This window comes from Pelodiscus sinensis, chromosome 8 (assembly GCF_049634645.1).
Source record: "Pelodiscus sinensis isolate JC-2024 chromosome 8, ASM4963464v1, whole genome shotgun sequence".
Taxonomy (NCBI): Eukaryota; Metazoa; Chordata; order Testudines; family Trionychidae; genus Pelodiscus; species Pelodiscus sinensis.
In genome coordinates, this window is record NC_134718.1 from 60523155 (window position 1) to 60547401 (window position 24247).

The window sequence follows — 24247 nt, forward strand, 5'->3', positions numbered from 1 at the left end:
CCCTGCCCTGAGCCCCCCTCACCTTCCAACCCCCTGACCTAAGCTCCCCCCCATACAACACCCTGCCCTGAACCCTTCTGATTTCCCAACCCCCTGCCCTAAGCTCCTACACACACAACACCCAGCCCTGAGCCCCCCTCACCTCCCAACCCCCTGACCTAAGCTCCCCCCCATACAACACCTTGCCCTGAACCCCTCTGATTTCCCAACCCCCTGCCCTAAGCTCCTACACACACATCACAACCCCCTGCCCTGAGCCCCCACAATCCATCCCACACTTGAATTTTGTACAGGTACTGTCCTATCGCTACCGCTCAACACTGTGTTCCACCTCTCCCCCCCCCCCCCCCCCGAGAAATGTAAGTGACTTTTTGCTTTAGGAGAAAGTGAGTGAAGATGAAGGAGGTGGGGGACAGGAGTGAGTGGAGGTGGGGGCCTCAGGAGGAGCAGGACAGGGTATGTCTTCAGGGAAAGGGGGCAAGGCAAAGTTCTTTGGGTCTGTGGAATTAAACAGTTGGCAGCCTTACTGGGCAGGCATGTAGAAGCCCAGGCCAGGCTGCAAGAGCATGACCAGCCAGCAGCTTGCAGGATACCAGGCAGCTGGCAGCTCATGGGGCACCAGCTGGCAGCTCAAGTAGTACCAGTCAGTGCAGGCGCAGTACCACCTTAATGTCAGGCAAATCATGTCTGTGCCGGCACAGCTTGTGTGTGTCTCAGTGGCCCATTGACTGTTCTTCCTGCTGGGGCCCAGAATTGCTGTCAGCTGGCCTGCCCGGAGCAAGGTAAATCACAATGACTTCAGCAGTAGTGGAGACGAGCCCTGTCAGATTGTAGCTATATCCATGAAGAGGCTTTCCTGTCGACACAGTGCTGTGTACACATGAGGTTAGGTTCATACAACTGCATCATGCAGAGGTGGAATTTCACACAGTTGGGTGGCAGAGTTCTATCCATATAGCTTAGACCGGGACTAATTTTCCAGTGTGGATGAGGCCTAAGCATAGACAAGTCCTTAAACTCCATTGTGAGGATAAGTCACGGGGAAACTGGTGTATTGTGGTTGTCAATGGGTGCCATCACCCACTTGTTTGATCTATAGATGGTGGCTGTAGTTATGCAAAATAGCTGGCTGGGGCCGCAGATACCCCTCCCCCCATTTTTTATTTTCCTCAAAATCAGTACATTGAGCGGGCAGCATTGATTTTCCTGTAGTATAGAGATGGCCTTAGAGAGGAGGGTTGTACAGCCAAGCCCTGGTGCCCTTCACAGTCGATCCTTGGGGATCACAGGTAAAAATAGGCACCTAATGGGCTTGCCTAGGACCCAATCTAGAGCTCGGGGATGTCAGTAAAAGGATGCCCTTTAACTCCAGCGAGCTCCAAAGTTCCTCCCTGGGCTGCAGACCAGCCTGCAGCGTTGCCTCGGTCTAATGTGCATGAGACCCGCTTCCAAGCTCCTCAGGCTAAGTCAGCGATTCGCTTCAGTGGCATTTGGCCAGAGCCCAGTCGCTGGCCCACTCGGAGCCTCTGCGTACCAAGAGCCGTAAGTAATTTAGCATGTGTCAAAGTGCAAATGGAGCCCACATGGCATCCCCGCCTGCCATGTGCAAACCCCAGCAACCGTCCAGATGTCAGGAGAGGCTCCGCTTTGGAGCCGGGCCCAGTCTGCCCACTGGGCCCCGCTGGGTGCCGTGTGTGGTAGCAAGATGCACATTCGGATGATTAACAAAACGTGTGCGCGCCGGCGGAGCGCGCTGGAAACCTTCAGGCGGATTCCGTCGCGGCACCGGCCAGCCAAGGAGGGAGAGCAAACTTCGGGGGCTGTTCCCCTCCCCTCGTCCCCCTGCTCCTCCCCGAGAAAGTCGGGGCGGCGGAGTCAGGGTGACCGCCTGTGGCAAAGCAGCCGAATTCCCCTCCCTGGATCCTCCCCGTTTCCACTCTCTTTTGATCTGCTCCATGCTTCCCGCGTGGCAGGCAAGATAAAGGTGGTAACGTGTCGGTCAGAGCCCGGCAGGCGCGACAAGGAAGCTCTGTTTCGACGGTGGAAAATTGGCCCCCTCCCCAGGTTGCCAGGTCGCTGCTTGCCTTCAGGCACTGGGCTGTTTAGCAACCTGCTAGGCAAAGCGGGCGGGGCGCAGTAGCTGGCTGCAGACCCGGTGGGCACCTTTCCAATTAGCACACGGCGGAGTTCTGGTCCCCTCGCCGCGGCTCTCCTCGAGCAAGCAATGAGCCCTGCCCTGTTTCTAGTCTTCAGTGGCACCGGGCCTGTCGGATATTAGAGCCATTCCCGAGCTGAGGTCATCGAGTTAGCAGGGCAACCATCCGCTGGCTCCCCATTGGAGCAGCAGCCCCGGCGCGTCTAATACCACGCTAGCCATTTTTCATTCCTGAAATGTCTCTGCTGGGATTTTCTCCCTTGAGCAGTAGGGTTGGGGGGGGGGGATCCCTATCGTCTCTCCCTATTCTGCCTGAATTAATCAAATAAATCTTCTTTAAAGCGATGCTAAATGAGTCACAGATGGTTTCGCCTTTTTACAGGTTGCAAAAATCACCCATTACAGTTATTTTAATTTATCTGGGGGGGGGGGGGGAGGGAATAAGATGCCCCTTTGCTCCCTAATCAGAAACAGTCTCCGCGGGGGTCTAATTTACCCCCAAATATGTATTGATAGTTGCAGTGAGGAATATGTGACCTCTTTGGAAGTCACTCGTGGATGGAAGGTGAATAGCTTTTATAAAACCACATTTAATAAAAAAGAGTGTTATATTCACTGTGTTTGCTGGTGTATTTAAGCATATGGTTTCCATACCAGGAACTAAGATGGCAAACACATGCTGTACCTTCTGACTAACCTTTCTTATATTCTCCACCCCTTGCAAACAGAAAGTTTCTTTTTTCTCAGCTCTCATTAGATGAGAAAGCGCTGACGAATTTTCATAAAGAATGTAAAGTTTTCGCTTTTCTCACTTTCCTACTTATGTAAAGAGAGGAGGAGGTGCCTCTTCGTCCTCCCCTTCTTTCTGCTCCTTTGTATTTCTGCCAAGTTGTGCAGAGAAGCTGTCTTCCCAAAGTTTAGGACAGAACCAAAGTATTTTAAAATCCTACTCTGCGATTTTTAAACTTGGGAGTTACAAGTTAGCACCGAAATCCGCATTCACACACTTCAGATCTGGGCCTAGTTCTCTGAGCACCTATAGCTTCCAAGCTAGGATTTGCGGATGGGTCATTGATTTAGGGGCCTTCCCACAGCACCCACGTTTGAAGACTTGTGCCTTTAACATTCGTCGCTTTTTTTCCTTCACACATGAAATTTACTTGACTTTTAACTCAAAATTCAGCAAAAGCGTGAAAAGCAGGAACCTCCTTCCGTATACTGACCCTGCGCGAGTACAGCCAACTGCAGAGTAGCTCCCCCAAAGTGGGTTTCCGTTAAACCAGCACTGTTCCAGATTCAGAAAGTTTGGTTTTGCTCCAGATGGTTTTAGCTCCTCGGTGCTTGTCCCCCATTCGTTTGATCGTCCCTTTTGCCACTTCTCGCGCAGCCCGGAGACAATGCGCAGGAATTGTCCGCGCTGAGCGTTACATGTTGACTTTTTCCACTCGCCCGGAGAGGGGTTGCTTCGCCTTAGCGAGCAATAAATCCATGGGTACCATTGCTTTTTCGTCACTTGCCTAATCCTGCGCCCTTCTTTTCATGTGTTGTAATTACTAACAGCTGCTTTCGGAGCCTGAGCTGTGCGGAGTTTGCAAAGGCAGTTTCTATCCAGAACAATAGCACCAGCTGTTTCATTTAGCCTTGGGCCAGCACTTCCTGTTCAGTCTACATCTGCCCTCCTGTGTCCAATTTATGTGCAGGAGGGTTTTTCCCCCCCTGTGACCTCGCTCTATATTTAAGAAGAATTTCGAACTTAACACTCCGGCTAATGTTTCCAGCAAACTCGATTATTAGGTTGGCTGCGCTTAGGAAAGATACATAGGAAAGATCAGCAACATCTGTCCTGGCAGTGGGTGCATCAGGGGAAGCCAATAGGAAAGGGGTATCTCGAAATGAGTGACTGCGATGAAGAACAATAGGCAACGGAATTCGAAGTGAGACCGGAATAAACAGAATAACAAGGAGATGAAGAGGCAAACATGGGAGCGACAGACCTATTGGCTGTGGAGTAGGATCCTACTGCCCCCACCACAAGGCTGTTTGCCTCCCCAGAGGAAAGATACCCGGGGAGGCAGGGAGAAATGCGTTGGGGGCGAAGGGGGAGAAAACGCTGGGACAGAAAAACAATCCGACCTACCAACAATGTTTGGAACGAAACAAAAACTGGGACGCAGAAGGGGATGGGCGAGGATGGGCCTTCGATCTTTAGGGGCCATGCAAAAAGCAGGCGATTGGCATGTTTTCCAAAAACAGCCCGATTCAGATCCCGCTGGACCGGGAAATCGGGAGAGTCAGTCCGTTGCTGGTTTCCCCTAAAGCCCCCTTCCTTGAACTCTGCCCTGAGCTTGCCTAAAATCGCCACCTTGCAGAGAAGAGCAGCGGTGCCGCGAAGTATTTGGGTCGGGAGGTCTCGCCCGGGCGCGACTGTGTGAAAGGCCGGGAGCTGGGCAGTGGGGGAGTGCCGGGGGCTGCTGCTGGGCTGAGCCTTTTCAAGCAGCATTGACCTGAACAGGGCGAGGCCGTTTTTCCTGCCGAGGCAGCTGGTTCCTTCCCCAACCCGCCCTGCGCCCTTGCGGACCCAGTCCCCGCAACCGAGACTGAAACCAGCAGCAAGTCAAGTGTGGCTGGGTGCTTCTAATGGCCTTGGCGCTCAGGCAGGCTGCTGTGACTTCCACCTGCCTGGGCTTATTTCCCCGGGAAGATTCAGCCCCCCCAACACCCCGCAGGGGACAGCAGGGGTTGTTAAGGGGGGGGGAATCTCTCCCCCCCCCGAACTGCCTCTCCCCCCGAACTGCCTGCTGCTTCGGTCTCAGTTCTATCGGGGATTCAGTGAGGACACAACGGCCTGCGCCCTGGGGCAATCTCAAAGTGGGGGGGGGCAGGAGGGCCCCCCAGAGTCTTGGGGGGGCGCCTTGCACATAAATAAAGGCGTGTCTCGGGGTGACTCGCATTTGCGGGCGATTCCCTGCACCCACGCGCGGACCTGGCCCGGGTTGCAGACGGTTTCCCAAAGAAGTGCGCGGTGCCATGAGACGCCCTCCCGGGCTTTCTGGCTCCGGCTCTTTCTGTCTCTTCTGGTGAGGGAGGGATGGAAGGGGGGGGGGGGGAAGGGAGAGGAAAGAAGGAAGAAAAGGGAAATCGCGTCACGTCAGGCTTTGCCCTTTGCACACCCGTTGTCCCTGCGTGCCGCACACAAAACAACCCAACCCTTGGGTTCAGGAGAGGCGCCTGGGAGGGGGTCAGCGGAACGTGTCCTTGAGAAATCCGAGGAGTTGCAGGGGTGCAAAGGAGAATCTCCCTTCCCCCGCCCCCCCCCCCCCCCACACACACTTGGCCTCTGCTCGCTGGCAGGGGGCTTGGGGCAGGCACCTGTTGTTCCGCTCTTGGGACAAGCCCGCCCAAGCCACGTCGGCGGGGTGCGCTGCTCTGGGGAGAACGCGGCCCGCGGCACTCCTAAGGAAGACCACAGCTTCGGGTAGGAGGACACCGGGCTCAGCGAGCTGAGGTGCCCGATGAAAAAGGCCACCTGGCCCAGGGCCTGTCAGCCTCCGAGGAGGGAGCAGGGTACCAGGGCAAACCCAGCTCCCTGCTAATCTGCGCCAGGCTGCGGTTCGACGGGGGATCGAAAGGGCCGGGCGCGGGTGAAATGCCCCTTTACAGGCCTGTCCCTGACCCCGGCACCGATTAGCAGCCTGCTCCCTTTTGGGCCGAAGCAGCGTTATTTGACCCAAAGAGAAGCAGGAGGGATTCCAGGGGGAAGGGTGAGACTGGAATGCCAAGGACTCATTCTCTGAAGGGGGGGGGGGGGTGATTCCTTGCAACCCTGTGGCATTTAAGTTTCGTGTGTGGAGGGGCTGGGGGGGGGGGGAGAGGAGCTTTGAACCGTGTGTGTGTGTGTGTGTGTGTGTGTGTGTGTGTGTGTGTGTGTGTGTCTGTGCATTTTCTTCAGACGAAAGTGGATTAAAAACTGGGGGGAGAGGGAGAATCCCAATTTATCTCCAGAGCTCCGTGCGAATCTGCGGTTTGGAGAGAGCTGCCCGGCTCACTAGAGGGACTCATTAGCAGTCACTTAGTGGATCCATCATGTCATCTCACCGCAGGAAATGACCTGATCTACGGTTTGGGTCTAAACGGTTTCCAAACTTGTCCCATCAGCACAGAGATGTGTACGCGCCCAACTGGCTCTCCAGATGTAAAGGGCTTCTGCGCGCTCAGGCTTAGGATGCGCCTTCCTCTCTGGTTCCGGGTCCTGCGTTTATATCTTGTTGTTTAAATGTTAAATGTGCGTTTCAGAGAGAAGATGGGCGAGATAATAACTGGACCGACTCTTGGAGAGAGAGAGACGCGCGTTGGAGCTCACGCTGAGCTCTTCTTCAGGTCTGAGCCGTCCTCCCTTACAAATAGCTATTCAGTACATTTTATTATACCCGGGTTATAAAAAATGCTGATGAGGGATGGTTGTATAAAAAGACTTCGGGTTTAAGGTAATTTAATGAATTCCACCTACCCACACATCCATCCACCCGCGGATTTAATAGAGAGTCTAGTGATACGATAATCGCAGCCGAGCAGAGGTCAGATTACAGGGCGTTTTACTCCGAAAATGGTCCCGCTGGGGCCAGATTCTGCATTCCTGACAAACCTCAAACCCTCAAGCCCCCAGTGGGCTCCATGGAAGAGTGGGGTGCACAAGAAATTCTGGACAGGTTCACTGCCGGGATACACACAAAGCTTCTCTCTTTCTTCCGCTGTTTTTTTTGCCGTTAATTCCAGACTCCCTTTTTCAGACAGAGCCAGCGTGGGACCCACCCAGCCCGGGGCAGCGTGTGCTCCTAAAAGCTTTGTGTCGCGGTGTCCTTTCCCACCCGTGGACTTCACCCGGTTATTTGCTCCTTCCCCCACCGGGGCTAGAGTGACCTTCCTAATCTCTCCTCTTTCTGTGCGGTCAGAAGTAACGCCGTTTACAAAGGAGGAGATCTCAGCTCCCAATCCCCGGCTGGATCCAGACAAAAAGGGCCCCGGTGTAAGTACAAATGCGACTCCAGTTGAAGCTATTGGGAGTTGGCTAGACACAGGATCGGGCCCCTTAGAACGTCAGCTACATATGTTCCCACCTTGCTTTTCCAACCGCGCCCGGTTTATTTGTGTGCTTAGGTAAAGAGCAAGACTATTTTCAGCCGAGGTTACACCAGTCAGGAATACTCCGGCCGGGAAAATCAACTTGCAAGAAGGCACCTTTTGTGCGTGCGGGCAAACACCGGGCAGGCTGATCACACACCGGCGATGTTAAACTGATTCTTCCAAATGCCAGAGTTGCAAACACCTCCACTTTTGCCATATTAAAAGTGATCAATCTTCCGTTCTCAAAGGCTGGAGACAATCCTTCATTATAATCCGCCTCTGATCCATGAAAAGGTCGGGGTTTTGTCGCACACAGAAAAGCACTCTCCCCGCTGAATTATCCAGCCATTAGTGGCTGTCCCTGAATAAATAGAATTTCACAAGCCCCGTATTTCATCGAACAACTGGGAGTTTGTGCGCGCTCGCTAGGCCGGTACAGTTTTCCTTTATCCTAATGATGATGTTGGAATTTTTGGACTCCTCTGGTTATTAACCCAGCGTGTCATGGCATGGTGAGTGGCAGGGCTGCTTGTTAGAGCGAGCTGATGAAGTGACCAATCCAACACTCTTTACTTAAAAAAAAATCCCTTGACATCAGGAGGAAATTCCTGCCTGAGTGAGAACTGCAGGACTGTGCCCCGATCCCCAAGGGTTTTCTGACGGATGGGTGCGTCGATAGGTAAATAAATAACTGGCATGTAGACAGAGCGGCATTTTCTCAGGGAGAGGCTGGGGGCTGACCTGGATCCGTATGAACCTTGCATGCCGATCCCTCCAGGGACTGACACGCATAGCACCCACCTCCCCCACAAGGGCTCCACAGAGATTTCTGGGAGCTGGAGTGCTGCTTCACCCGGTGACATGTTTCTTTCAGTTTTCCCATTTGGGGCCTGATCCTGCTTCCAAGGAAAAATGGGAAGGGCGGAACACAGCGCCTAAAGGAGAATTATTTTAGAGCTGGATCCTGAAAACACCCAAATCCCATTCCTAGAGAGTGCTCTTCATCTGAGTGAAGTTACTCACTTTAATAAGTGCCTCTAGGATCAAACCTTCCTAATTCCCCTTTGTGACACAAATTCTTCCCTTCCTCTCCTTTTCTCCTAGAAAACTGTTGCTTTCCCCCCACAAGTTAATTGTATCTTTTTTTCTGTTCTGAGCTGGATAAGCCATATCTCATTAGAGAGGGAGAGATTTAACATGAACTCAAAGCAGGCTTCTTGACGTTAAAGAAAAGGAATCCCTAATCAGCACAGTATATATTTTGTATAATTGCTCGTTGGCATTTTCCCCACCCCCTTTTCTTGCTCATTAAAATGAAGGAAAAGTGGGAGGCAGGGGAGCGGGGGATGTTCCCAGTGTGTTTTTACAGGACAAGAGAAACCAAAGCCTGTTTAGGTTTATAAAAGATCTGTAGAACCAGCTCTGTTAAGCCCCGCCCCCTTGCTAAAATGTATTAGGGTTTGTTTTTCATTGAGATTTAAGATCTAACATTGGGGTTAGATTTTCCAGGGGGGAGGGGGGAAGAGGGATCATATAGTGCCCTGAAGTTAACTTTGCAGTTTCTTCTTACAGTGGCTGAAGCCAAAGGAGCTTTGCCGATTTATACCAGTTTAGAAGCTTGCCCCCACAGCCCACATAAAATTAGAGCTGTGAATTTCACTGCCCTGGTACAGAGTCCAAAGGCCTCCCCCCCTCGGGGATCAAGAAATGTTTGAGTAAATCACCTATTTCACATGGCAAAATAATACTTGCCTTCCACTATGCCTTGCAAGACAAACATTGGGGGCTAGATTAGATGACCCTTGTGATCTTTTTTAATGCTATGATTCTGGCTTAGTTGTTAGTTACTGCTAATTATTGCAAGTGCTTGGGAATATTATAAGTATTGGATTTTGTTCAAATTCCATTGTCAGATGTCTCTTGGGCGATTCTGGATCTTGTTCTTACACAGACACAGACACAGACACAGACACAGACACGTGCAGTCCTGTTTATAGCTCTTCTCCTTTTTGCATACAACTGGAACTTGGCCAGCACCGCTGCATTGCTCCCACTTATTTCCAGACAGTGTGGAAGCAAGGCGGCTGGGTAGGCCAGAGTCAGGAGTGAGTATGCTTAACAGACCACTATGGCTGCAAATTGTCCCAGTGCTTCCCTCTTGTGGGCGGTATATTTCTGTGTATATCTCTCCCTGACCCCATGGGATGCCTCACCCCAGGAGAATTGTTAGTAATGTGTCTGTGGTGGAGCTGCACTGTAGAGAGCCAGTCGATAGCAGGAACTCAGGTCCAGAGTTAGTGTTAGAGAAACACTGGGCTCTGGGCATCCAGCTCCAGGTTCCTACCATCCTTGAAGATCTACCAGGTTGGGACAGTATTTTCCAAGGGAGATGAGGGAAAACACAACACCATTAGCAGGTTGATGGGAAGGGGCGTGGGGGAGTCCCAAAGGAAGTCCTCCTGGAGATTTCTCTCCCTTGACTCCCACTGCTTAAGTTTTCTATGATAAGGGATTCAGGACTTGTACATTATACAAATACTAGAAGACTTACCCAACATTGCCTTGGTCCTTCAGGGCAGGGGGCTGGTGGTGTGGGAGGTTGCAGGAGTCAGGGTGAGAGGCTGAGGAGGATCTCAGGGCAGGGGGCTAGGGATGTGGGGAGGTACAAGAATGAGGGTTGGGAGGGTGATGAACGGCTCAGGGTGCAGGGTCCCATCCAGTGGGGCTTTCCCTCCCCAGCTGGCAGGGGCGTTCTCTCTTCTGTCAGCCTCTCAGCCAGCAGGGGCTTTCTGTCTCCCCTCAGTTTTCCTAGCTGGCAGGAAACTAAACTCTTCTAAACTCATGCTGGGATTTTCCCAGAGAAGATAGTGAGTGCTAAAACTTGCATGGGCACACACTGTATTCCCACAAATGTTACTGAAGGGGGTATTGCTCCTGGTCTTGCCAGGAAAGACTGGTAGCATGACTCCAAAAAACTTAAATGATGCCATGATGAACAGACTATCCATGGAACAGTGCGAAGGCATTAGCTCTTTGTGGATACCCTGACATTCGCTTATTTCCCCAAGATTTGAAGGGAATCTGCAGACCAGCAGAGCCAGGTCCTGCCCACTCTATAGCGAGAACCAACTCTGACCTCTGACATACAAGCACATTACATTTTCCACTTGATGTTGGTCTCCTGCAGGTTTTTATGATTTGCACCTGAGACAGTTATTCACAATAGTTATTTTAATTGTAAAGATTCCAAGAAAATGGACTGAATCTTCAGCTCTAGTTGAGCTGTGCTTGGCACAGCCGAGAGGTAAATGTGTTTCTTATGCCAACTTTATGCTTTCACTACCAGCTCGTGTGGTTCATTTGCCCATCAGTGCAACTTAGAGCACCCCCAGAACTGATCTAAATTTTGGTAGCTGGTAATGCCCACTCCCTCCCAAGCCATTGCCTATTGAAGATCATCAGAGATCCATAGCATTCCAGACATGCCACCTACAGAACGAGCTTTATGCCATCAATATGTCACCTGAGAATCCCCCTTCCCCCGCATATGTGCACACACACATCTCCCCACACACACACTAGTCAACGCATTATCAAGATGTGACATCCTGTTGGTCCTTGATGTATCCTGAAATTGTATGTTTTCTTCTGGCCATCCAGCTGTTAATCTGAACTCTGAAGAGTATCTGAAACACAAAGTACTACATTGATTTGCCCACATCAACTTTCTGTCTGTGTAAAATTTTCCATGGGAGAAAATGTTGGGGTCCAGGATATTAGTATCATTTGCACTGTAGCATTGTTTGGTTCACACATGATATAATTTTGGATCAAATGCACCATAGGTCAAAATAAGATATGCAATTTGAGCTATGTAAATTGCATATCTTATTTCGATGTTATTGCAAAATAGCTAATTTTGAAATTTTGCACTGTCTACGCAGCACTTATTTTGAAATAAATCTCTATTCCATAACATCCCTTACTCCTTGTGGAATGAGATTTACAGGGACATTGGAATAGCAAGCCTGTTATATTTTGAAATAATGGGTGCACTCAAAAGACATGGAATAGCTATTTTGGGATACCTCCATATTCTTAAATAGGGCTGCAGTGTAGACCTAACCCAATTGTGCAACACAAACTCTGGACTTTGCTGTACTGTTTCAGTCCAGGAAAAATAAATAATTGTAATAGGATATTTTGTATTTTATTTACTAAATAGGTGCCTGTGGCTGGCAATAACATACACTTCTTTTTATTGACAGACCATATACAGTCAGGAAGCTGCAGTGTGAATTTCCCTAAGTTGCCCTGTCAATAACCTCAGTCTTGACCTTCAGGGACCACCCTCTGAAGGGGTCAGAGTTAGTTCATTGATCCTACACCAGCTCAGTCTGAGCTTTCTCTTGAGTCAGAGGTAGCCACTTGTGCTGAATTGTATGATCACCCTTTGTTCTTATTGTTAAGACCAGAACACAGTATTATAATGTGAAAAACATATAAGTATATTCAAAACTACTGGCCACATAATGGAAACAAGATAACTGGTTGCTAACAGATTTATGGTCATAGCCATATGATGATGTGGTTTATTGCTCCTAGAAGGGGTCCAAGTTTGTTTCTAATTTTAGAAATAAGTGTGGGTAACTACTTTGGCTACACAACTGCTGAAAGTAGGATCTAGTAATTTTCAGGACTCATAATTAATTGTTTGCATGACCACATTCTTTGTTGTGTGTACTTAGGAACATTAGCCAAGCAAGGGACCCTATTGTTGTAGGCCTTGTACAAACGCAAAACATAAAAACACTGCTGTAAATGGTACAACTTCTTTCTTTTGTATTTGTTTGAACCAAGGAAGTCTCTTCTGTTCCTCTAGAAACAGCCCATTTCTTTCTGCAGCACTCTTGGATTCTTCTTCCTTTCTTTGTTTTAGGAGCAGATGGTAGCAACCTCTGCACCACAGACATTCAGTTAGTTTTCCTCTGTGGTAGTGTCACTGGTAAACAAGTTTGGCATAGCCAAATGTACAGCCCTCTAGAGGAATAGGGGAATTATACATATGGTTGCCTGTAAATCCTTCCGGCACTGTGGGAACCTATTATATTTACCCATCTATCTTACGCTATGTAGTTTGTCATTTCATTATGCGGTAATTTTATATGTCTTATCAGACCATCCATTCATCCTTCTTTTACACTGCCAAACTGGAGCATATTTACTTCATTCCAAATGTGTTCCTTGTTCTGATTTGTCCCTTTACTGAGAACAGCTTGTAATGTCACCCTGTTCACTCCTATATGCCTATACTGCCATCTACTGCAGGTTAGAGGAGTTACAAGCACACATTTTAAAAGAAGGAGCAGTCAGTCTCTGCTGTCACAGGACTAACACTTTTATTAGGGCATGAGCTTTTGTGGGTAAAATCCACTTAATCTGATGAGTCTGAAAGCTCAGACCTAATAAATGTGTTAGTCTCTAAGGTGCCACAGGACTGCTTGCTGTTTCTAAAGTTACAGATTAACATGGCTACCCCTTAGAGCAGTGTTTCCCAACCGGGGTTCCATGAACCCTGGGGTTCCAAGGACCATTATCAGGGGTTCCATGAGAAATCATGGAATAAATAATGCTGGGTGGGGCCTGGAGCATCTGTCATGCCCTTCGCCTTCCGCCCTGGCTCTCGGCTGACTTCTGCGTCGCGCAGGAGCAAGCAGCGCAAGCCACGCTCCAAACGGCCGCTTACGCTGCTTGCTCTCACGTGGCGGCCCAGATGAGCAGTGCAGAAATCAGACGAGCGTCAGGCTGGGAGCCTCTGTCACGGCCTTTGTCTCCCACCCTGGCGCTCTGCTGACTTCTGTGCTGCTCAGCGAGGGGGGCCTACAGCCTCTGTCATGGCCTTCGCCTCCCACCCTGGCACTCAGCTGACTTCTCCACAGCTCAGCCGGGCTGCCGCGCAGGAGTAAGCAGCCATTTGGGCTCTGCAAGTGAGAGGCAGGAGGGGGAGGAGAAGAGAAAGAGAGAGTGAGGCAGAAGCGGGAAGGGAAGAGAAAAAGAGTGAGAGGTAGGAGGAGGAGGAGAAGAGAAAGAGAGAGTGAGGCAGGAGGGGGAGGAGAAGAGAAAGAGAGAGTGAGGCAGAAGTGGGAAGGGAAGAGAAAGAGAGTGAGAGGCAGGAGGAGGAGGAGAAGAGAAAGAGAGTGAGAGGCAGGAGGGGGAGGAGAAGAGAAAGAGAGAGTGAGGCAGAAGCGGGAAGGGAAGAGAAAGAGAGTGAGAGGTAGGAGGAGGAGGAGAAGAGAAAGAGAGTGAGAGGCAGGAGGGGGAGGAGAAGAGAAAGAGAGAGTGAGGCAGAAGCGGGAAGGGAAGAGAAAAAGAGTGAGAGGTAGGAGGAGGAGGAGGAGGAGAGAAAGAGAGAGTGAGGCAGAAGTGGGAAGGGAAGAGAAAGAGAGTGAGAGGCAGGAGGAGGAGGAGAAGAGAAAGAGAGAGTGAGGCAGAAGTGGGAAGGGAAGAGAAAGAGAGTGAGAGGCAGGAGGAGGAGGAGAAGAGAAAGAGAGAGTGAGGCAGAAGCGGGAAGGGAAGAGAAAGAGAGTGAGAGGCAGGAGGGGGAGGAGAAGAGAAAGAGAGAGTGAGGCAGAAGTGGGAAGGGAAGAGAAAGAGAGTGAGAGGCAGGAGGAGGAGGAGAAGAGAAAGAGAGAGTGAGGCAGGAGGGGGAGGAGAAGAGAAAGAAAAAGTGAGGCAGGAGGGGGAGGAGAAGAGAAAGAGAGAGTGAGGCAGGAGGGGGAGGAGAAGAGAAAGAGAGAGTGAGGCAGGAGGGGGAGGAGAAGAGAAAGAGAGAGTGAGGCAGGAGGGGGAGGAGAAGAGAAAGAAAATAAGGCAAGAGGGGGAGGATATTTGATATTTGAAAAAAAAGATTAGATGATACAAAAAAAGACAGGAAAAATACTCCAATTTTTTTTCTTACAATGTAAGCTGACACACACACACATATATATAACAGCTCTTTACAAATAAATATTCTTGAAAAAATTTAGCAGTAATTGAATTGCGCTCCCCACTGTCAACTTTTTCTGGCCAAGCATTTTCATAGGTAGAGGTTCCTCAGGATATGAAAAATTATTTTAGGAGTTTCTTCCATGAGAAAAAGGTTGGGAATCACTGCCTTAGAGACTATATCCATTTACTCATTCAGACAAGTTCCCACCAATTTGAGGGCTTCCGTTTTTAGGTGTTCAACTTTACATGTCTACAGGAAAATGCAGGCTTGAATAAACACAATCATCATTTTAACCTGCCATTATTTTAGGGGCCACTACTCAACCATTTTCTCTGTTATATGAACCATATTCTATTCCCACAAGATTATACATTTTGAAATGATAATTCTTTTTGGAGCATGCAAAGATTTAAAAAAGAGTAAAGGCAAGAAGCATTTATGCTCTTTTGTAATGTTGAAAAGGTATTTAATGCTGTGGATGTCAATGGGGTTGGCTGTGATTAAAGTGGAAGCCTATGGATAAATTGCAATGATAAACGTAAGTGTGGTCAAGAGTTTAGTGAAAAGAACTGAGACACATGACTCCTAGCTTCCATTCCCAAGTCGGTGCAACTTTGTTATGTGACTATAAGAAAGTCACTCTATATTGCAATATCCCTTTTATTTAGAAAATAACCTGCCCCAACATGGTAAGTATTGTTATTAGCCTTAATTATTTAATTTGAAAGTATTTTGCAAGCGTCTGGTGGAAGTTCCCCTGTAGTTTAGGAAATATTGGTTACATTGTGTCTTTTCAAAAGTAAAAGCAACATATTTTAAATATAAATGGGCTCAAACCAAAGTATAGGAGACATACATTTCCAAATCTCAAAAGTATTTAAATTCCAAACATGCATAAAAGTTTTGCAGGTGGGCTAAATAAAAAAAAAACTCCCCATCCAAACAGTGACAGATGTTAAAATGTTTGAAATCTGGATGAGGGCTTTGTAGTTTGAGCTCATCTCTAACCTAAAAAAAGTAAAATATAAAAATCTCCTGATAGACTGTAACATTCAAGAAAAGACTTTCTTAGAGGGAATAAGGGAGCCAAGTGTCAAAATATGTAAGCTATGTCCTCTCCCTCCCTTGCTATGAGCAATCCTGAGCAAGAAAAAAGTCAGTGGAGATTATAATCATAGAGCCAGGGACTGAAGATATATCTGGAATATAAAAAAGGATTGACTCCAGCCAATAAGACTTATATGGCACCCAAAGCTTTTAAATATACTTAAGGATTACTTATACTGCAAGTGCTTTGAAGCAGTGACCTTTTTATTATATGTGTGTACAGTTGAACTGGCTGGAATTTTTTATTCCTACAGAAAATTTTGACTTTCTCAAAAAAACAAGGTTTTTTGGTAAAACCTGAACATTTTCACCCCAAATTTGAATATTTTCAGTGTATTTTTAGTGAAAAATTCCTGAAAACCAAATATACTTCATGTGAAAATTGTTATTTTTTCAAATTTTTGGCTTTCTGATACAAGAATTTTAATAAACCAGAGAAAAGCAGACACTTTCCACAATTTTTTTTTTGGTTTGTCAAAAAAGTATTTTTTAACTAAAAATGTTATTAAGGGACTTTTAAAAACCAACTCTAGTATACAGTGTCTCCCTCAGTGGGGCTCCAAATCCAGATTGAGGCCTTTTGACATGACTGGAGGCTTCAGGCACTGTTACAATGCAAATATTATTAAGAATAATAAGAATAATTAGAGAAGTCTGAGAATGCCAGAAGGAGGGAGAGAGAGAGAGATCAGCTCACCATTTTGCTTTAGCCTTGTCAGGACACGTCAGAGGGCTAGATGCCAAGAAGGTTACAGTATGAATGGATCCTGCCCAGACCACAGCAGTTGGGAAAGGTCTGAGCTGAGCAAAGAAATTTTGTAGAAGCTTGTTGGATTGTGAAGTGTGTAATATTTTGTATTTCCAAGGAAATCTGAATTATTACTTGTAATGTCATGGATGTGTATTTCTGCCTGGATTCCCTCAAGTGCCTTGAAAACCTTCCTTGTGCCATGTTATTGTTGTTTCAATGGGATTTTCTTGGCAAACTGCTGGACATGAATAAAACAACAAATGGTCTGGTAGCGCTTTATAGACTAACGAAACATGTAGATGGTATCATGAGCTTTCGTGGGCACAGCTCACTTCTTCAGATGATCGGAGTTATGAGTTGAGAATATGAAAACGTGAAATAAATAGGAGAGGGGAAGAGGAGAGAAAGAAAAAGGGAGGGCGGTGGGAGACAGAGAATCATTAAGTATCTGGAGAAATTCTTGAAAATGTTTCATTAGTCTATAAAGTCCTACCAGACCATTTGTTGTTTTTTTCTGTAACAGACTAACTCAGCTACCCCTGAAGCTGTTGGACATGAGGCATTTCCACTGATATTTGCACCTCACCGCTACAATTGTTTAGTAGATGTAACATAGGGGAGCCATTTTAGAACTTCTCCGTGTACAAAAGACAGGCCGAGAGGGACTGCAGTAGAAGCCTCTGGACCAGAGCATGAAGATGAAGAGGACTTCTTACAAGCTCTGGGTAGGAAGTCACCCAGGGCAGGGAATTGCTCTCTGAGAGCTTGATGTGTTGCAATGGGATTTCCTGTAGAGCTAAAAGTGGACAATGTCACTGGTAATAGGGCCCTGGTTTGGGATTCGTTGGAGAGGGATGGCCTGGGTCTCCCTACCTCCCCCCTCCTCAGATACCCCCACATGGGGGAGCTTTGTCTATTATATATTGATTCTGTGGCCATTGGGCCATACTGCCCTGATCCTAGAGGGAGCTTATATTGACTCTGGCTGCTGGGCCATACTATATATATGCTTTGCATGCTCCATACTACAGATAGTCCCCGACTTACGAACGAGTTCCATACAAAGCACTTGGTCGTAACTCGATCTGTTCGTAAGTCGGACCCCATTCTTTTAAATGTGACCGTGCTGTTCATAAGCGCAAGTCGCGTTGGTAACTTGGGGACATGCTTAGTGGGAGGTTGGTCGTAAGAACAAATGGTCGTAAATCGATGCGTTCATAACTTGGGGACTACCTGTATATATATGCTGAGGCCATTGGGCTGTACTACCCTGATCCCAGACGAATTGTATATTGACTCTGAGGCTGCTGGTCTGTACTGTGTATAGACTCTGTGGCCGCTGGGCCGAACTACCCTGAACACTAGAGATTGCATATTAGCTCTGTGGCCACTAGGCTGTGCTGCCCTGGACACAGGTCACACTGCATAGACAATGTGGCTGCTTTATGCTGATAGGGAGCTCTCTAAGGCCTGTCAGTACCTTCACACTGCAGATGGGCACCACCAGCAGTGGGGGTGTGGCTGAAAGAGTTTGCATACCACTGCTCTAATACTCTGAACATGGACCAGGAGCCAGGGCTCCTGAGTAATAAAAGAAGCAGCGCCACTGACTTGCTGTGTAGCCTCAGGCAAGTCCCTTATCCTCTGATGCTCAGGTTCCCTGCAGGCAAAATGGAGATGATAATACTTCTCTCACACACACACACCAAGGGTGATGTAGGATCAAGTAATTGTTGTTTGTACAGCACTTAGAAATGTCTGAGTGCTATAAAGTATTGAGGCATCCAGAGGAAGGTAAACATTAGTTGGCACATGGAAACTAATGAGACAAGGAGTCCTGTAGCACCTTATAGACTAACAGATGAATTGGAGCATAAGCTTTCATGGGCAAAGACCCACTTCGTCAGATGTATCTGATGAAGTGGGTCTTTGCCCTCGAAAGTTTATGCTCCAATACATCTGTTAGTCTATAAGGTGCTACAGGACTCCTTGTCGCTTTTGCAGATCCAGACTGTGATGTAGTGTGAGTACCTTGCTGGTTGCTAAACTTGGGCTGTGGGTGACCCCCACTGGCAGCTGTCTGTAGTACGGCCCAGCAGGACAGGGGATGAGTCACTAGGCAAGGGTCTCTCAACCTGTCCGACCAGCTACCCCCCAGGGAGAGAAACAAAGGAAGGTGGAATGCCACCCCTGGCTGCGGGGCAGGGCTTGAAGAGAGTTTTAGTTTCTGTCTGGGAGCATGGAGGAGACAGCCTAGGGAAACGAGCTGGAATTTAGGGGCCCAGTCTCCCCCATCTCAAGGGGAGCTGAGGCATCCTATGCCTGCTCTGGAACCAGATTACATCTGTGCTGTGCTGTACCCTGAAGAAGCAATAAACACCCTCTATTCTACTGGCTGGTGGAGTCTGTCCGTGCTATTACAGGGGTGCAGGAGACGGGAAAACCCCAACGCGCCGTCACACAGACTAACAAGACTATCCCTCTGATACTGGAAACTAAAGAGTTCCACTGAAATCTCAAGAGCAAGTGGACAAGGCAGATCTCTCCAAAGAGATATGAGGGCTGGTTGCAGAGGATTCAACTGTGCAGCTGGAGGAAGTGTTATTTGGAATGTGGGTGTTTGAAGAGTGCCATTATGTTACTGTCAGTTTTTACAGTCTTGTGTCTCACACGTGTTTGTTTTCTGGATGGCAGGTAAAGAAGATGATCCCAAGTAACTATGGCAATGAGGCTCACACATGCCTGGAGTAAAGAAACCTCACAGTGCCTAACAGGAATGATTTTTCACAGCTGGATGTTTATGTGAGGACATCAATTTCATTTGGCAGGCCAGTGGACAATGTTTTAGGACCAGGTGAAGCCTATGTCCTGATGCTGGTCATACAGGAGAAATAATCTGAGGGTGTCCAAATTTCCAGGTAGCATGACTAGTACCTTAAATGTGTGCTAGACACAGATGCTGAGAGCAGACTAAATTTTATGTCCTGACTCAGTCATCTGACCGGGATCAAGGTTCCAAAAATCACCTCTGTCACAAGACCATTGTTATTATCCACTGACTCCTCAGGCTATGTTGCCCCTGGCAGTGGCATCGTGCTTCTGCGTGAGAGTTTTAAAGCCTAGCCTCTCGCATATACCAATCATGGTACAAACTAAGCAAGGGTATTACCACTTTGGCTTTGTAGTTATTTGTGGACACAAATGGAGGCTGCCCGCCACACTGCATCCAAACCAAACAAAAAAAATTCCAATAAATCCCTTCCACACATAGTTGTGGACATAAAATGAGGTCCACATTCAAAAGACTTCACATCCTTTTTGGAAGAGCCCTACACAATAGGCAAGAGAAGGAGAAACTGAGGCAGAAATTAAGTGTGAATTATCTAAAGACACAGAGAGAGTCACAGTATGAGACTTAGAATTCAAGAGTCTTTAATTAACAGCAGCTCTGTGATCAATCCCCTGCATGTGACCTCTCTTCAAAAACTCCTGCGCAGCTCTTTGGGGCAGGAACTGTGTGTGGGGGAGGATGAGGGGGAAGGGTTGTCCTGTTGTGACAGAGTGCAGGGCATTAACAGGTGATCCTGTACTCGGATCATTCTGACACCAATTAGTTCCCTTCCATCCTCAAGAAAGCTGACTGGGAATTAATTATCTAGTCAGGTGGCTGTGTGAGCTACAGAGCCAATTAGCCCATCAGCTCAAGACTGATCAGAAAGGCACAGAAAGGAAACGCAGGAGATTGGAGCAGGGTTAGCTGAGTCCAGAGCCATAGACCTCTTCTTCTCTTGGGCCCTGGGAAAAGGATTGAGGAGACAAAGGACATTGTAAATGATATTGCTGTTTGTGGAGAGAACTGAAAGTAACAGCATGGTACAGACTGGAGATCATTTTCTATGGAGCAATTTTCTATGGTTCAAGATGCAGTCCACTCCTGCCTTCTTGCACCATGCTTTGTGTCCCAGGTCAGCCCTGGCGTTGCTAGGCACTACTGCAGTCAAAACAACACATACCATAACATCTTGAGTATAATGCGTAATGCACACCCTGACGTTTGAATCTTAGCATAATGAAAAAAACTGAACTCCTATATATAATGCGCACCCCATTGTACATCGCGCTTACCTCAGACATTTTTCTTTAAAAAAGCCAGGAGCCAACCCACCAGCTCCAGCCCCAGCCTCGCCCGCTTCCCAGAGCGGCCCTGGGCTGCCGGAGAGCAGTAAGGAGGGACCCCTGCTCCCACCTGCAGGCTCACCCAGGAAACATGAACGCAGCCGGGGGAGCCAGCGGCGGAGTTTGAAACCTGCCCCCCACCCTCCCAGACAGCTGCCCGTGCACCATGCCAAGCTCGCGCCTGCCACTGGGACCCCCAGGCGCAGCCTGAAGGAGCACCAGGCAGGCAGCAAGCCAGGGCACTGCAGCCTGGTGGAAACGCTGGCTCCTCGCCTTGTCCGGGAGCCTGGCGGGGCAGCAGGTGGGAAATTTTCTGTGTGGAGGGGAGGGGAAGTTCCCCAGCCTGGTGCTACTTACAGATTCGTCGGCTTCTGCCAAAATAAAACTTTAAAATATAGCTCCTATTTATAATGTGCACCCCGACTTTGAGGCTAAATAACCTGGGGGGAAACTGCGCATTATACTCGAGATTTTACGGTAGTTCTGGATTGACAAAGCTCTCTCGCCTATCAGTGCGGAGCTGTATAGTGAAATAGTACTGAATCATCCTGACATGTGGAGTATGGAGACCTGGGAAAAGCACAAAGCTTTAACAGTGTAAGTGAAATCAAAAGCCCTGATTTTTCTAAGTTTTACTGCAGGAGGAAGACAGGCTTATGGTTGGGCAAGACTGAGTTCTGAAAGAAAAAACACCACAAACAGAGCAGGTGTTGTATGAACTATCTCTAACCAGGATCAACCAAGATATTTGCAAAAATTGACAGTTACAGAAAGTTCATCCACTTTCTTACTCCAAGTTGCCCTCTGCCTTTCCTGATATGTTTAATTGTGCCTCTTCTTAGGATCATATTAAGGGTATGTGGTGCCATAATGATTTAAAGGCTCCTACATGTCATGATAAAATATTGAGAGCTTCAGATACTGCCATGTGAAATAAAAGCACCATTGACCTCCCATTTGTTCTATAAATGCTGGAAACACTATGAAAGTTTTCAGAAAGATAAATTGGCATGTGGTACAGGAATACTTTACTCAATTTTTTTTCTACTGTAACTCGGCAAAAAAGTGTAAAAAGTTCAGAGGAGTAAATAGTCTGGTACTATACTAGAAATAGGAAACTTCTAGCAAGAATTGCTGTAGTACACTATCCTAATTAAAATTAGCTTGTGAACTCATGTAAGATTGTGATCTATGAATTAAAATGTATTTTAGAAACCATTCATTTTCTGGAAAGTACACTTTTTCCTAAAGAAGAGTCACCACTGCCATGAGTAATGATTTTATTAAGAGTCTTATAAGGTTTGGGGTCTTTCTTAAAGCTCCAGCTCCTGGAGACATGTGATTAGTTCAGAATTTCAGCTTTCCAAAAAAGTTTCAGTTAGGGTATGTCTACACTGCAGAGTTTTTTCAGAAAAACGGCCAATTTTCCAAAAAAGTCACTTACGTCTACACTGAAGTCATGTTCTTTTAAAAAAAATGGAAAGAACAGAGGGTTTTTTCTGACATTGGTAAACCTCTTTCTACAAGGAAGAAGCCTTTTTCTGAAAGAGCTCTTTTGGAAAAAGGCGTGTGTGGAAGGGGAAGAGGGAGTTATATTGAAAGAAGAGGAAAGAGGAAAAAGCACAGATATCCTGGTGGCCACTCCATCATAGTAATCACAGCTTAAATGTGAGATAGCGTCCATTCAGCGTGGACGCTATCTTTCAAAAATGCAGATTGCTTTTTCGATGTGTTTTGGCAGTGTGGATCCTCTGTTTTGGAAGAAGTTTTTTCTGAAGATCTCTTCCAGAAAAGTTTCTTATGAAAGAAGCCTGCAGTCTAGACATAGCCTTCAAGAGAAACTTGAAAATGTGAATGCACTCTGACAGCTCCAAAGTCAGAAGGTGAATAAAAAGATTCCCACACTTATGTTTAAGTCCCCTGATTTTTAAGCCAATCCCATGAGTTTTGGAGACTTGACTCATGGTTTTATCACCCTCTGGGCTGGCAATACTGAAAATAACCTTTTATTATGGTACAATGGGGAGACAGTGCAGTCTCCTCCAGGAGCAAACTCCAGCCCTTGAATCTTATGATGGGATAAGTTTTTACTCACGTCCACCTGTGCAGTGGGACAAAGGGGATTAATAACCTCAGTTGAACCTCTGCACTAGGGCTGGTTTTAACAAGCACGGGGTCCAATTCCGGAGGCGGGGCCATGCATGCGCTGCGTGCCTAGGGCGGCACTGTGCATGTGTCGTGTGCCCGGGGCCCTGCACATGCGCCGCGCACCCTGGATGGCACTGCGCATGCGTCACGCACCCGGGAGCAGCGCCCCCTTAGGCATGGGACCCCATTCCGGGGAATCAGTCGAATCGGCCTAAAACTGGCCCTGCTCTGCATGTCCCTTCCCTCTGGGAGCAGGAAGAGGGGGGAACATGGCTCTACTCCTAAATGCACTAGTAAATGCAAGCAAGCTCATGGAGGAGAATGGGCAGTAATTTACTTCTTGTACAGGTCAGAAGAATTTTACTTTAAAAGAGGGAGGGAACTGTGGGTCCCCAGAACTGCTTCTGTGGTGCTGCGGCAACACACTGCCCTTTTTTATAGGCTGTGTCATAGTGACGCAGCATATGCACTTTTAGAATTCTTGATCTCTTTAATGAGGATCGTTAAAGTTTATAGAGCATGTTTTAAATGTGAGTATTATAGGCAAGTCCAATTTGCTAGGGATTGTTGAGGTTTTTACCTGTTTCATATTATATTGTTAAAACAAGTGCATTTGGATTGTGTTTCATTTACTACATACTATTAAAAATCTGCATGCTTCTGCTGTAGATGAACTGTTTAATCAAATTATTACAGGCAGTCCCCGAGTTACGCGGATCCGACTTATGTCAGATCCGCAGTTGCGAACGGGGCTTTTCTCGCCCCGGAGGACGGGAGCGGCGGGACGCCCTGATGCACCACAGTCCGCCGCCCTCGTCCTCCAGGGCGAGAAAAGCTGCTCCCCGTCTCCCTGGTCTGCAGGGAGACGGGGAGCGAAGCCTTGGAGCACGCCCGCAGCGGGACAGCCCGGTCGCGCTTGAGCTGTCCCTCTGCGGGCGTGCGCCGCGGCTTTGCTCCCTGTCTCCCGACCAGCAGACCAGGGAGATGGGGAGCAAAGCCTCGGAGCACGCCCACAGCGGGACAGCCCAAGCGCGCCTGGGCTGTCCCGCTGCGGGCGTGCTCTGCGGCTTTGCTCCCCATCTCCCTGCAGACCAGGGAGACGGGGAGCAAAGCCTTGGAGCACGCCCGCAGCGGGACAGCCCAGGTGCGCCACGGCTGTCCCACTGCGGGCGTGCTCCGTGGCTTTGCTCCCCGTCTCCCTGGTCTGCTGGGGGGGGGGGGTGCAGCTAGTGCCCCCCCCCAGGAGACCAGGCTTTTCTTGCCTACCCCTGGGGTAGAGCAGCTGGGAGCTGCCGGGTTGGTCTCGCAGCGCCGCTCCGGACCAACCCGGCAGCACCCCAGCTGCTCTGCCCCAGGTGTTCCCAAGTCAGCCACTGCTGAAACTGACCAGCGGCTGACTACAGGAAGCCCGAGGCAGAGTTGCTCTGCCCCAGGCTTCCTGGAATCAGCCGCTGATCAGTTTCAGCAGCAGCTGACTTGGGAAGGCCTGGGTTTCTTAAGTTGAATCTGTATGTAAGTCAGAACTGGCGTCCAGATTCAGCCGCAGTTGAAACTGATCAGTTTCAGCAGCGGCTGACACCAGTTCCGACTTACATACAGTTCCTATCTTGTACGTAACCCGGGGACTGCCTGTATCTTAAAAATAGTCTCCTGGGTGGACATCTCCAGCTTCCTCAATGCAGATATTATGATTAGCAACCAAATCTGCAGGAAAAAACTTGGAAATTTGGGGCACTGTAAGAAACCAGAATTTAATATCAAACAAACAACACAAGGGAGTATGTGACAGGTTTAGTCT

The 24247-nt window shown here is 48.2% G+C and overlaps 1 long non-coding RNA gene across 2 annotated transcripts in view; it reads left to right on the forward strand.

The window, feature by feature from the left end:
- LOC102459105 (uncharacterized) overlaps positions 1-21316 on the forward strand; it is a 60331-nt gene extending 39015 nt beyond the window's left edge. The window contains exons 5-7 of one of the 2 annotated variants that reach the window (XR_012905689.1): positions 6943-7178; positions 16649-16850; positions 18820-21316. This is a non-coding gene — a long non-coding RNA (uncharacterized LOC102459105). The remainder of the gene's footprint in view (positions 1-6942; positions 7179-16648; positions 16851-18819) is intronic. The other variant, XR_012905690.1, reaches the window with a different exon arrangement.
- The last annotated feature ends 2931 nt before the right edge of the window (positions 21317-24247 follow it).